Genomic DNA, 12,016 nt, shown 5'->3' on the forward strand with positions numbered 1-12,016 from the left:
CTGACCTGGCAACTGCGCAGCACTAGGGACCCAGGGGCTCCACCTGCCCCTGCTCCGGGGCCAGGCCCCTGCTGCCCTGCTCGGCCCAAAGCCAAAGAGACAGCCCGTGGGGCGGGAAACCCCCAGAACCCGCCCTGCTCACCCAGGGCATCTCGTCCCAGGTGTGAATTGGGATGTGAGCCGGGGGGGGGGTCTCCCCTGGCTGTCAGGGCTGGTTACATGCCCCAGGGTAGCACTAGGGGGCGCTGCACTGAAGGGGGGTGGGGTGGGATCTACCCTGGCTACCAGAGCTGGCTCCAATCCCCCAGGGTAGCACTAGGGGGGCGCTGCGTTGCAGGGGGGTGGGGGGTCTACCCTGGCTGTCAGGGCTGACTGCAATCCCCCAGGGCAGCACTAGGGGGCGATGGGCTCCCAGAAGCCCTACCCTTTCCTCTGAGAGGCTGGGCTTGAACCCAGGGATTGGGCCCAGCCCCAGCTGGGGGGATTCCATTCAGCTGCCCTAAATCCCCACTCCGAGCGTGACTTTTCATTCCCCACACCACCTGAAATTGCTCTGAGTGGCTCTGAGGTAAACCGCCCCTGTGCCCTGCCCCAGAGCTGGCTGCATCTGAGCAGCAGATGTGATGATGTTGACAGTCTTTTGAAATGGTACTTTCTGGGGGACCCCGGCAGGAGGCTTGGCAACCTACTGCGACAGGGCACCTGGCCAGGGGAATCCGAGCGCTGGACTGATGTTGCCAAACCACATCTCAGGAATTTGGCTGTGACCATTCGGATCAGCATGTCCGGAGTCTGGCCCAGCCCGGCCCAGTGACTTGCTCATGTGGAACACCCCGGCGTGGGCGTAATTCCAGCCCCAGCGAGGAATTGCCCCTGGGGGCCGGGGCGGAAAAGGGCCCTGGAGGTTCCTCCGTTTGCCGTTGTTCCAGCTCTGCACTACAGGAGCCTTTGCCCTGAACGAGCCCAAAGCACTGGAGACCCGTCCCAACAGAGGGGTGTGCCAGGGAGGTCTCTGCTGCAGCCTGCGCCCAGCACTGCCGTCGGTGCAGTCTGACTCCTGACCCAGTTTTACTCTCAGCCACTTCCTGCTTCCTTTTACTAACCAACCTTTAGAGTCTAACGCCAGGGCCCAGCGGCTCCTGGGGTGAGACCTGAGGGGTTCACAGCCCTGGGGACGTGGCTGCTCCTCGGGGACTGGGAGACCTTGTTAGGAGTTGGTGCAATGGGTTTTCACGCCTGTCACCTGCATGAGGAAGGGACTGGCTACAGCCCAAGGGAAGCTGGAGTGTGGAGGGAATTGCAGGTGTGACTGGCTGGCCAGCGTGGTGACAGCTGTGCTCTATGGGATGGGTTTGGTGCGTGGTAGTGGAGGACGGCAGTCTGGGGTTGTAAGAAGCCCTGTTTTAGGATACTTGTCCTGGCTTGGCCCCTTCAGCAGTAGCCCCAGAAACTCTCCAGTGTCTGTAATGCACAACAAACCATGAGCAGAACTCCTGGCTCCAGCTCCAAGGTAGAGAGATTCTCATAAGCGCCTGGTGCTTCAGTTCCCCTATCTGTAAAATGAGGATAATCTGCCTTTGACTACATAGATTGTATGTAAGTGGGCAGCGACGGTCTCTGCCTACGCATAGCCTAGCATGATGGAGACCTAATCTCAGTCGGGGTCTGGTCAGTGCCTGGCATGACAGGTCCCTGTCTCAGGTGGGGTCTGCACAGCACCCAGCAGGATGGGGCCCTGATCAATGTTCCTACTAATATTGTCCATCCACACATAGAATAAACTTTGTTATGTGCACTGAGTTATGTGCACACGTGCACCACCCATAGAAATGAAAACCTAGTGGGGGGCCCTCTGCTAATCAGCTGGTGTCTTTTGGATCTCACCCAGGTCACTGCACAATTGCCCAGGGAATGCTGGCCCTGATCTTGGCTGGGGTCTGGGCAGCAGCCTGGCGTGACAGTGCCCTGTTCTCGGTGAGGGTCTGGGCAGCTCCTGGAGCAACGAGGCTCTGATCTCGGTCTGGGTCTGGGCAGCAGCCAGTCCAACGCAGCCCGATCTCAGAACGACTCACACAGGCAGACCAAACAAGGATTACACTCTCAGGCCTTTATCCAAACACAGCCGGTGGCAGGGATGCAAACCGGCGAGGGGTTCGTATGTCTGACCACAGCTGGCATGGCTCTGCAGAATTCCCCCAACAGCTATGAGGAAGTAGTCCCAGGGGTGGAGGGATACGTGGCGAAGTCCTGGCACGAGAGGACCGAACAGCCAGGAGGGGGAAAAGGCCCAGCAGTGGCGATATATTCAATAGGTGCTGACTGAGAATGGAAAACCGCCCCAGGCCTGGCAGGCGGCTCGATAGAGCTAATTGGGTCTCAGACAGCCGCCTTTGCTGCCTGGAAACCCACAGCCCTAAATGGCGCTGCGAAAAACAAGTCCCTCAGTGGAGGGATATTTTATAGCACAAAATTGCAAAAGAGAAACAGTCCTGGAGTAGAATAGGGCTCAGTGAAAAAATAGTCCCAGTAGCGTAGGGATACTCAGTAGTGCTAAGTCACAAAGGGAGAAAAATGTCCCAGTGGTGGAGGGATATCTGATAGTGCTAAGGCATGTGAGAGGACAATTACTCCTGAGGGTGAAGGGGCACCAATAAGGTTGACGAGCATCGTTGAGAAGATAGTCCCAGGAGTGGAAGGATATTCCACACTGTAAAAACAAGTCCATTAGCAGATGGATCTCTTAATGGTGATGTCACAGTTTGGACCATCCACGGACCAATTGGCATCGAGGATCCCGCGTGGCAGGGAGATGGGCCTTGACTACAGCAGGGCTGTGCCCGTCTCTCCCTCCGGGGCCACCTGGCTGCCCAGCTTCATGCCTGGGCCGGGCGAGTGCTTTTGGGTGAGGAGGTTGCAAATTCCTGGGCAGGGAGACAAGAGGAGCGAAAAGTTTAGAAAAGCTCCCGGACATTGAAACTTTTGCACACGATAAAGACAAAAACGTTTTCACTGATTTCTTTTTTCCCGAAATGCATTGCAAACCCGGCCTCTTTTCTTTGGAAAAATGGTTTTCAACCTGGAATTTTAAGCTCCCAGTGGTTTCCCAAACTGCTTTCTCCGTTCCTGAAAAGTACAGCTGGAGAAAACGTTTCTCTTTCAACTGCTGGGAAAACCAGACTTGTATACTGAAAATGCTTCTTTTTTAATGGATTTTTTCCCCAGCACATTTAATAAACTGTGTTCTCATAGAGTCCTTAGAATACTGGAACTGGATGGGACCTTGAGAGGTCATTGAGTCCCCTTGCAGCAGCACCAAACCCCATCTAGACCAGGATCACAGGAGTAGCCGTGTTAGTCTGTATCTTCGAGAACAAGACGTCCTGTGGCACCTGATCGACTAACGGACATTTTGGAGAAAGAGCTTTCGTGGGCAAAGACCCGCTTCTTATGCATCTGATGAAAGCTTATGCTGCAAAATACCTGTTAGCTGTTAAGGTGCCACAGGACTTCTTGTTGTTTATCTAGACCAGGGTTTCCCAACCTGTGGGTCGGGACCCAAACGTGGGTGGCAATTACATTTGAAAAGGGTCATGGGCTGGGCTAGGCGGCTCCACAGGTGGCTATTAAGAAGCCATTCATATTTCAGAACTGGTTCTCAGCTTCTTAATGAGATTAACAGCAAAACAAAGCAGCAGAAATGCAGCACTTTAAAGGCTAACACATGAGCCTTTATCTATCACCTTTGGAAAATCATGGGAGACAGGAGAGATTCCAGAAGACTGGAAAAGGGCAAATATAGTGCCCAGCTGTAAAAAGGGGAATAAGAATAACCCAGGAAACTACAGGTCAGTCAGCTTAACTTCAGTGCCAGGAAAAATAACAGAGCAGGTAATTAAAGAAATCATTGCAAGCACTTGGAAGGTGGTAAGGTAATAGGAAACAGCCAGGATGGGTTTGTAAAGAATAAATCTTGTCAAACTGATCTGAGAGCTGTCTTTGATAGGATAATGAGCCTTGTGGATAGGGGAGAAGCGGTAGATGTTGTATACCTAGACTTTAGTAAAGCATTTGATACGGTCGCTCATGATATTCTTACCAAAAAACTAGAAAAATACAATTTAGATGAGGCGACTATAAGGTGGGTGCATAACTGGCTGGATAACCGTACCCAGAGAGTAGCTCTTAATGGTTCTCCATCCTGCTGGAAAAGTATAACAAGTGGGGTTCCGCAGGGGTCTGTGTTAGGACCGGTTCTGTTCAATATCTTCATCAATGATTTAGATATTGGCATAGAAAGTACGCTTATTAAATTTGCAGATGATACCAGGCTGGGAGGGGTTGCAACAGCTTTGGAGGATAGGGTCATAATTCAAAATGATCTGGATAAATTGGAGAAATGGTCTGAGGTAACAGGATGAAGTTTAATAAGGGCAAATGCAAATTGCTCCACTTGGGAAGGAACAATCAGTTTCACACACACAGAATGGGGAGAGACTGTCTAGGAACGACTATAGCAGAAAGGGATCTAGGGGTTATAGTGGACCACAAGCTAAATATGAGTCAACAGTGCGATGCTGTTGCAAAAAAAGCAAACGTGATCCTGGGCTGCATTAACAGGTGTGTTGTGAACAAGACACGAGAAGTCATTCTCCCGCTCTACTCTGCGCTGGTTAGGCCTCAGCTGGAGTATTGTGTCCAGTTCTGGGCACCGCAGTTCAAAAAAGATGTGGAGAAACTAGAGAGGGTCCAGAGAAGAGCGACAAGAATGATTAAAGGTCTAGAGAATGTGACCTATGAAGAAAGGCTGAAAGAATTGGGCTTGTTTAGTTTGGAAAAGAGAAGATTGAGGGGTGACATGATAGCAGTTTTCAGGTATCTAAAAGGGGGTCATAAGGAGGAGGGAGAAAACTTGTTCTTCTTGGCCTCCGAGGATAGAACAAGAGGCAATGGACTTAAACTGCAGCAAGGGAGGTTTAGGTTGGACATTAGGAAAAAGTTCCTAATTGTCAGGGTGGTCAAACAGTGGAATAAATTGTGAAGGGAGGTTGTGGAATCTCCATTGCTGGAGATATTTAAGAACAGCTTAGATAGATGTCTATCAGGGATGGTTTAGACAGTACTTGGTCCTGCCATTGGGGCAGGGGGCTGGACTCGATGGCCTCTCGAGGTCCCTTCCAGTCCTAGTGTTCTATGATTCTATGATTTATTCGGTGATGAGGTTTTGTGGGACAGACCCACTTCCTCAGGCAGTCAAGCCAATGAGTTACATGGAGATCCATGTCAGCTCCAGGGCAGAGAAGTACATACCCGAGGAGCAGCACCCAGCGCAGGTGAGGGGGGCCCTGAGTCTCAGGCTGGGAGGGAGGGTAGAGCTGATCAGCTCCCTGGCTTCCAGCCTCTGCAGGAGATGGGGTCCCTGCGTGTCCCCTAGCTCCCCCCAGCCCGTGAGTGACTCCTAGCCCCAGAGTGAGACACCCTTAGCCCCCGTCAGCCCCTGAGGGACTCCCAGCCCCTGAGTGTGGGGTTTAAGCCAGGGGGAGCAGTGTGGGGATGAGTGTATTTTCACCACCCACAGCTCTGACTATAGTAACTGTAGTGCTATTATTTTATTAATACTTTTCCCCTTTCCCATGAAATGACTACTATGAATATATAAACACGAGGGGGCAAATTTTACATTCTTGCCTCAGGCACAAAGTTAACTAGCTCTGGCCCTGCTTCTGCCCCTTTCCCCTGCGTTTTTGAATTGCCTTCAGTCACCAAATCTTCCTGAACTGTCAGAACGGGTCCTTATCCGGAGAAGGTTGGGAACTGCTGGGCTAGACCATCCCCGGTAGACGTCTATCCAACCTTCTCTGAAATATCTCCCGTGATGTCCACTATCTTCCACAGCCTCTGAAGGTAATTTATCCCAGTGTTTAACCACAGTGGCTATTGGTGACAAGCATCAGAGAGGTCTCCGGCTTAGTCTGGATCTTCAAAACGAGACGTCCTGTGGCACCTTATAGACTAACAGATATTTTGGAGCATGAGCTTTCGGGGGCAAAGACCCACTGCATCAGATGCACAAGTCATGACACCTTCTGCTCCAAAATATCGGTTAGTCTATTGGGTGCCACAAGACTTCTTGTTGTTACCGACTCTTGGGAATTTTTTCCCAATGCCCCATCAAAGCCTCCCTCGCTGCACTTTAAACCCTTTGCTCCTTGTCCTATATTCCCAGAAAGGCATTTTCCAAGAATCATTTTTTATAACTCAAATGGCTTTTCAAAACCAAACCTCTTCCTGAATGGTAACAGAGAGGTCGCCCTGCTAGTCTATGTGCTATCAAAACAAAAAAGCAGCCCAGCAGCACTTTAAAGACTAACCAAATAATTTATTAGGTGATGAGCTTTCGTGGGACAGATCTTTTGATCTGAAGAAGTGGGTCTGTCCCACGAAAGCTCATCACCGAATAAATTATTTGGTTAGTCTTTAAAGTGCTGCTGGACGGCTTTTTTGTTTCAAACCTCTGCCTGTTTCATTTGCCTTCTGAAAGCTGCACCCTGGCCTGTGGGAAATTCAGTGAAAAGTTTCACTACAAACTTCTGATTTTGGAGAATTTTCCACCCAAAGAAAAATGTGGCCCTCCCCCCATGATGAGATCGGGGTGAAACAGTCTGTTTAGGGCAGGAAAACTCGCCCCTCGTTCTCCAGCGTGACCCTCAGGTTCGTGAGCCCCACTCCTGAGGGAACCTCCCACCTCCTCCACTTCCCAGGCTCCAGACCTTGGCGTGTCTGGGACCCCCGGCTCAGCCCATGGGGATGGATGTTAGGGGGCGGAGGCTGTGAGCTCGTTGGCTCGCCCCCTGCCCCACTTACCAGCCATGACAAAGGCCGGGCCCACGCCCCAGGACAGGTAGAAGGCCCAGTTGTAGGTGCGCTGGATATGGGGGTGCAGGGGCACACGGAGCTCAAACACCAGGAACGTCGCCGAGGTGAACAGCCCCAAGGCCCCTGTGGAGGAAGGGCAAGAGTCAGAGGCGTGTGCCCTCCCCCCAACCCCAGCCCCAGGCACCAGCCGGGGAGGACGAGGGGAGCTGCCTCCCCGCGATCTGTGCTGGGACTGCTTGTGTTCCCACCCATCCCCGCAGGGAGTGGGATTGGAGCTCACAGTGGGGTCCCTCGCTGCTCTGCCCAGCCAGGAGGGAAAGGAAGGCAGGCGGGTGTGTACTTTTCCCTCGCTCCCTGACGGTGATGGGCAGGGGAACAGCCAGCAGATCCGGGGAGCCGGCTGTCAGCTCTCTGCCCCTCCAAATGGCCCCCACACTACCCCTACACGCCCTACAACGAGCCCCCAGCTTCCTGCCCCCCACCCCCACACTGCCCCTACAACCCACACAACAAGCCCCCCAACCCCCCGCCCGTGCACTGCCCCTACAACCCACACAAAAAGCCCCCCAACCCCCTGCCCGCGCACTGCCCCTACACGCCCTACAACGAGCCCCCAGCTTCCTGCCCCCCACCCCTGCACTGCCCCTACAACCCACACAACAAGCCCCCCAACCCCCTGCCCACGCACTGCCCCTACACGCCCTACAACGAGCCCCCAGCTTCCTGCCCCCTTCCCCCGCACTGCCCCTACAACCCATACAACAAGCCCCCCAACCCCCTGCCCGCGCACTGTCCCTACACACCCTACAACGAGCCCCCAGCTTCCTGCCCCCCACTCCCACACTGCCCCTACAACCCACACAACAAGCCCCCCAACCCCCCGCCCGCGCACTGCCCCTACATGCCCTACAACAAGCCCCCAGCTTCCTGCCCCCCACCCCCACACTGCCCCTACAACCCACACAACAAGCCCCCCAACCCCCTGCCCACGCACTGCCCCTACATGCCCTACAACGAGCCCCCAGCTTCCTGCCCCCCACCCCTACACTGCCCCTACAACCCACACAACAAGCCCCCCAACCCCCCGCCAGCGCACTGCCCCTACACGCCCTACAACGAGCCCCCAGCTTCCTGCCCCCCACCCCTGCACTGCCCCTACAACCCACACAACAAGCCCCCCAACCCCCTGCCCCCACACTGCCCCTACACGCCCTACAACGAGCCCCCAGCTTCCTGCCCCCCACCCCCACACTGCCCCTACAACCCACACAACAAGCCCCCCAACTCCCTGCCCGCGCACTGCCCCTACAACCCACACAACAAGCCCCCCAACCCCCTGCCCACGCACTGCCCCTACACGCCCTACAACGAGCCCCCAGCTTCCTGCCCCCTTCCCCAGCACTGCCCCTACAACCCACACAACAAGCCCCCCAACCCCCCGCCAGCGCACTGCCCCTACACGCCCTACAACGAGCCCCCAGCTTCCTGCCCCCCACCCCTGCACTGCCCCTACAACCCACACAACAAGCCCCCCAACCCCCTGCCCCCACACTGCCCCTACACGCCCTACAACGAGCCCCCAGCTTCCTGCCCCCTTCCCCCGCACTGCCCCTACAACCCACACAACAAGCCCCCCAACCCCCTGCCCGCGCACTGCCCCTACACGCCCTACAACGAGCCCCCAACTTCCTGCCCCCCACCCCCGCACTGCCCCTACAACCCACACAACAAGCCCCCCAACCCCCTGCCCCCACACTGCCCCTACACGCCCTACAACGAGCCCCCAGCCTCCTGCCCCCCTGCACTGCCCCATACACACACCCTATAGCGAGATATCCCCAGACCTCTGCCCTGCCCCCGACACATCCCCTACAATGACGAACCCAGCCTCCTGCCCCAACCCCCTGCACTGCCCCCTACAAGACCTCCCCAGCCTCCTGCCCGCCTTGCAGTGTCCCTACACACACCCTACAGTGAGAGCCCCCCATCCCTGCCCTCCACCCCTTCTTACATTTCTCATGGGTACTGTCTCATGGCCCCCTGAGCTCCCCCGGGGCTGCGATACGGCAGTGCCTGTAAGAAACACTCCCAGCTGCTTCCGCACAGAGTGTCTCTTCGCACCTGAGGCCGTGGTAGAGACATCCCCCTGCCCGCTGTCCCTCCCCACATCCCGCCAGCTCACCCCTCTGTCCGTCCGTCTGTCCGTCCACCCCCACCCATCCACCTCCACCCCCTCCCGTCCATCCAGCCCAACCCACCTCACTGTCCGTCCGTCCCCTTCTCCGGACACCCCTCCAGCCCGCCAGCCTCTGCCCAACAACCCTGCCCACCCCTCACGCCGGGGGCTAGAGAGGGGGCAGAGTGGTTCCCTGAATAGGCCCTTGGCCTAGGCTGCGTGAGTGCCAAGCTCTGCCACCAGCTTCCCACATGACCTTGGCCAAGTCACTCAGCCTTCCCGTGCCTCAGTTTCCCAACTCGCCAATGGGGCTGGCTGCCTGTGGGGGAGTGGTGCAGCTCAGGCCGGGACAGCCCCTGAGGAGCTCTGAGATCTACCGATGACAAGGGCTGGATAAGAAACAGCTGCTGGCGTCCCTCCCACGGCTGGCCCAGCCCTCGCCAACCCCCAGGGCCCAGCCCTCGCCACCTGCTGTGAAGCACGTCATGGCGGAGACGTTGGTCTCCGGGAAGAACTTGCTGGCCTGGCGGAGGAAGGACTCGAGGCAGCACAAGGTGGCTGCGAAGGCTGCGCAGATCGCCAGCACCGCGAACCCCCGGCTGGCGTCCAGCACACCTGGGGGCGGCGAGGGCAGGAATCAGAGAGGTGGCCCGGCCCAGCGCTGGCATTAGACATGTTCCCAAGTCACCTGCCGCCTGACACCCCCCGGGGGAGCCCCGTGGGCGGGGGCGGAGTGCCGGCCGCCTGACACCCCCCGGGGGAGCCCCGTGGGCGGGGGCGGAGTGCCGGCCGCCTGACACCCCCCGGGGGAGCCCCGTGGGCGGGGGCGGAGTGCCGGCCGCCTGACACCCCCCGGGGGAGCCCCACGGACGGGAGCGGAGTGCCGGCCGCCTGACACCCCCCGGGGGAGCCCCACGGACGGGGGCGGAGTGCCGGCCGCCTGACACCCCCCGGGGGAGCCCCGTGGGCGGGGGCGGAGTGCCGGCCGCCTGACACCCCCCGGGGGAGCCCCACGGACGGGAGCGGAGTGCCGGCCGCCTGACACCCCCTGGGGATCGGGGCCCAGGCGCGGGCCACGGGGGAACACGTACTGGTCTTGGGGGGCAGCCCCTTGCAGAAGGTGCCCTTGCACGCCGTCCAGATCCCGAAGTGCAGGGTGCCCAAGTCGGAGCTCAGCTGCAGCCACTGGGGGCTCACGCCCACCAGCAGGAGGAGCAGGAAGCTGGCGCAGGTCAGAGAGACGCTCAGCACCCGCAGGGAGACCATCGCGGCCGGAGCTGCGCTGCCCTGCAGGGAGAGAGGCCGGGGCTGTGGGGGGCTGTGCTAAAGCGCAGGCAGCGGACAGCCCGGTGGGGGGGGGGGGTCAGCAGCTTCCACCCAAGGGCCCCAATCAAGGGCTCCAGCCGGGGGGACACCGGAGAAGGGACCCGCCGGAGTCGGCAGACGGCCCGCGCCCATCGCCGCGGGGGCAGTGGGCAGAGGGGGCGGGGGTGGGGCGGGGCAGCGGTGGAGGGATGGGAGCTGGGGGGCTGACAGGGGCCGGAGGGAGGGACAGAGGGACGGGCCCTTACGCAGCTACCGACCCCGTCCCGGGCTGAGCTGGGGCCCCCGGCCGAGCAGCAGGACCCGGGGGCGACCAAGCCCCCCTCGGCTGCGGCGCTGGCTCCGTCCGGGGCCCCAACGACTGGTGGAACCTCTGGGCACGTCCAACTGCCATGGAACCTCCCGCCCCCCAGCCGGGCCGGGCCCTGGCCAGCCCCACAGGCGGCCCCCGGGGGCAGCGCCCGCTGCGGGGGTCCCGCTCGCTTTTCCCACCCGGGCGTGCGGCCCCTGCACACTCCGCGGGCGGGGCCAGCTTGGGGCCGGGGCTGGACCGGGCCCTCACCCCGGCGCACGGCAGCCCTGCCGGAGGGATCCAAACGCCGCCCCCCCGGCATAGCGGGCCCTGCTCTGCACCGGGGCGGCGCTGCAAGGGAGAGTCGGTCTTTCCCTCCTCCGGAGCGTCTCCGTGGCTGGGGCAGGGAACCCCTCCCGGCGGGGCGGGGGGACCTTTCCCATCGCTGGAGTCCGTCTCTGCGTCCCCGCCCGCCTCCAGCGCCAGCGATGGCTGCAGCAGCCCCCAGGGTGTGTGGGAGCCGGTTTCGCGGCCGTCCCCCGGCAGAGAGTTCCGCAGGTTGTGCCCTGCCTGGAGCAGCCCGTCCTTCGCTCGCGGCGCACCTGGCCCGCTAATGCCCTGGGCGCCCCCAGTCCACGTGTCGCAGGGCAGAGTGCAGAGCAGCTCCGGCTCCCTTTCGCCACCCGCTTCTGATTTCTCCGGCCCGGCTCAGATCGCCCTGCCTGACCCTTTCCCGGGCTGAGCGGTGCCAGCCCTGGTCATCGCCCCTTCCCTGATAGCACCGGGCGCCGGTTGGCTTCTCTGGTGGCTGCTGGACACTGGCTGGGTGTTTCACAGAACCAGAGCACCCAGGGCTGGAAGGGGTGATGGGGTTCAGGGAGCCCCAGGCTCTGCCCCCACCCCCCGGCCGCAGGCAGGAGTGACTCTCACTCAGCAGGTACAACAGGAGGTTTATTAGGCGACAGAGGCCCAGTTTCTCACAGAAGCGTCAGTGTAGCAGTCACAGACAGTCATTCCAACCCGTCCTGGGGAGAGGAGCCCGAGGGGGGCTCCTCTGCAGTGTAGCTTCCCCCCTCGCCCGGCTGGCTGCCTTCCAGCTCCCTCTTCCCCCCCAGCTTCTAACTGCCGCCTCCGATTCCAACCCAGCTCGGCTCCTCCCTCCTCTTTGTTCAGGGCAGAGGTGTTACCTGCCAGCCTAGGTTATAGCCCCAGGGTCATCCTTAGCCGCTGGGAGCTACTCTGCTTGTCTCACACATCCAGCCTGACTCTCACACATGCACCCCCCCCACACTCCATCACAGAAGGGAGCTCAGGGGGTCATCGAGTCCAGCCTCCTGCTCAGAGCTGGATCA

This window comes from Carettochelys insculpta, chromosome 30, assembly GCF_033958435.1.
Source record: "Carettochelys insculpta isolate YL-2023 chromosome 30, ASM3395843v1, whole genome shotgun sequence".
In the NCBI taxonomy this organism is placed as follows: domain Eukaryota; kingdom Metazoa; phylum Chordata; order Testudines; family Carettochelyidae; genus Carettochelys; species Carettochelys insculpta.